General features: G+C 40.6%; 1 pseudogene; it reads right to left on the reverse strand.

Annotated features, from left to right (window-relative positions):
* Positions 1-731: 731 nt before the first annotated feature.
* On the reverse strand, positions 732-1,328 carry LOC110198595 (ras-related protein Rab-7b pseudogene; annotated as a pseudogene).
* Positions 1,329-2,986: the final 1,658 nt, after the last annotated feature.

Below are 2,986 nucleotides of genomic sequence, written 5' to 3' on the forward strand. Positions count from 1 at the left end.
CATTTTAAGGAAACTGAGGCCAGGAAAGGATAAATGACTTGCCCACAGTCACACAGGGATTTGAACTCTCATCTTCCTGACTCAAATTCCAGTGCTCTAACCACAATTCCATATTACTGCAGAGTTCTCGACAGGAATTTGACAGAAAGAAAGGTTGGGGATGGAGAAAAGACTCCAAATCTTATAGACCTGGTTTCTAGTTTTAGCCATATGTGATCACAGTCAGGCACTTCCCTTCCATATCTTGGTTTCCTTATCTGTAAAATGGAGGATTTGAAGAAGTGTGGAACAATGAAGAACCTGTTTTCAAATCATACCTTTGCTGCTCACTACCTGTGTGACATTAGCTGAGATACTAAAACTCTTTATATAAATCCTCAGCTTCCTTATTTGTAAAACAAGGTGGCCGGGTTACAAGGCTGCTGAATCCTGTTTGCGTTCTAGATCTACGACACTGAAGGCCTCTTCCTGGTCGAGGACTTCATGATTCCAACAATGTTTCATCCCTCTGCTGTTGTACGGCAGGAAGAAACGTTTATAATGGACCAGCATCCTCTGTTCTGCTCTCAACCAGTGACAATGTATTGCTTGTCTTTAAGGTTCATCCAGATTCTCCTTTTGTCACCAGGTCTCAGCAGTCTGGGACAGAGGTTACAGAGTATAGGAGTGGAGGACACCCAATCTTCTACCCAATCCCAGCATCTTTCCTAGGGTGGCCTCTGTCTCCAGCATCAGCAGCATTTATTCCTTGGCTTACCTGCTGGTGAAAGCTTGATAGAATCAGTCGAGCAGTTTTCAAAAATCCCTCGATGCTGGGACAGTGTTTGTCTGACCAGCAGTTCAAATGTTTCTTCCACACTGATGTCATTCTTAGCACTGACCTCAAAGTCGGGTATGTCCTTCTCTTTGCACCAGTCTAGGGCTTTCTCCTGGGAAACCTCCTGGTCATCCAGTTGATCTTGTTCCCCAGTACCACCATGGGGAAAACTTGCTCTGTGGGAACCATTTTCTGGAGAATGTCCCTCCTCTAGGTGGCCAGGGCATGGAAGGAGTCTCGGTCAGTGACATCGACGGCAAGCATGCAGCCATCTGAGTGCTTGTAGAAGGTACCATGGGGTGGATCTGCTCCTGACCTCTTGTGTCTCATACCTGTAACTCCAATGTTGTGTTGTATACCATGATGACTTTGGAGAGGATGCTGGCTCCCAGGGTGGTCTGATAATCTTTGTAGAAAATCTTGTGGATATACTAATTCAGAAGGGAGGTCTTTCCACTACTAGGGCTCCAATGATGATGAGTTTCAGGTCTACCTTTCTCCTTGGGTCCATGGAGGAACCAGGGAACCTTGTTCATCTTTGGATCTCCTCTCATCATAATGTCTCACACATCAATCAGTCAGTCAATGGGCATTTGTTGTTTATCTTTCATTCTTGAAGAGGACCATGACATCAGGGAGGTGATGCCATGACATGCAAGTAAATTGGATTTAATAGAAGCAGGACTGTGCAAAGTCATCAGCCTCATTTTCTCCTCTGGAGCTATCTCCACTGGTTGTCTTTTACAAGTGATTTTTCTGCAATAGACCACATCTTTATTGCCACATCACTGATTTAGGTGTAGAAGATATTGAAATCTTATAGAATTTATTTTTGACTTTAAGAAAATATTTGACTTGACAGAGAATAATGTTTAAAGGCTTTCCTCCAGTAAGATGACTCACATGTACTTCCAGGGCTATACATTATCCAGCTACGTTTGAAAGACAACTGAAGCAATTACTTCCTTCATCTGTTGCCAGGCAATTTAAATCAAGTGAGGTATTAAGTAGAGAGATATATGTTCATCAAAGGTGTTTGACTATCTTGTAAAAGATGTCCTGTGTTAAATCCAAACAAAACAATTATTAATGGTGAGATCCTTCAAATGCGCTATGCAAAGATAATATTGCATTTTTAAATTAAGCCCCAGATAAAGCCTCCAGAGTGAAATGAATCTTCAGGGGGGGAAAAAAGATCTGTCTAATTATCCACAATAGAAAAACAAAGTGGATGAAAAAACCCTATTATCCAGACTATAACATATACTGCATGGGTACCCCTTTGAATTAGTGACCAATCAACATGTTAATACCAGATGCATACTATAAATTATAATGAGCTGGGCACAATATTGACTAGGAAGAGATTGGTTTATATTTGAAAATTTTTTTTTAAACTTTCAATGATCTCAGACTGCTCACTATAACAAAATTCTCCCTAATATACATATTCTCATTCTCATTTTGATCTTATGCATCTGTAAATACTTAGAATTCAGTACTCTCAGAGTAAGTAAAATTACAATCTGTCCAAAGGACAATGGAAAGATATATGTGGAGGTAATACTTAGGCTATTGAAGATATGTTATAGCCAGAAAGGGATGTTCGTTAATATGCCCATCTGCAGGAGCTGCTCTGAGATGAGTAATAGCAAATCCTTATGTGTTTTTTTTTACTTGCAACCATCATTTAATCTTTACCCTGTGAGATAGATGCTATTATTATGCCCGTTTTACAGATGAGGAACTTGAAGCTGAGAGAGGTTAAATAACTTGCCCACGTTCACATATTCAGTGCCTGAAGCAGGAATCAAAATCAGGACTTCCTAACTCTGAGTCTATCACCCTATCCATTATGCCAGAAGCTTTTGCATATGAGACACTGACCAGTGATTTTTACAGGTGCATTTATTTCACAGAAAGGAAGTATAGACCTAATTCAAGATACCAGGGGCTAGGGCATGGCAGAACAGGAGCCCAGGGAGAGAGATTCAGAGAAAAGGATCCAGTTGGATCTTTGTCACTGGAATTTGGTAATTGAACCTCCAGTGTGATGATCTTGGACCTCCACAGAAAAAAAGCCAAGTGAATAAGTCTACAAGCTTTTATTAATTGCTTTTTATATGTCAGGAACTGTGCTGAGCACTGGAGATACAAAGAAAGAAAAAT

This window comes from Phascolarctos cinereus, unplaced genomic scaffold (assembly GCF_003287225.1).
Source record: "Phascolarctos cinereus isolate Bilbo 61053 unplaced genomic scaffold, phaCin_HiC Scaffold_4;HRSCAF=312, whole genome shotgun sequence".
Taxonomy (NCBI): Eukaryota; Metazoa; Chordata; class Mammalia; order Diprotodontia; family Phascolarctidae; genus Phascolarctos; species Phascolarctos cinereus.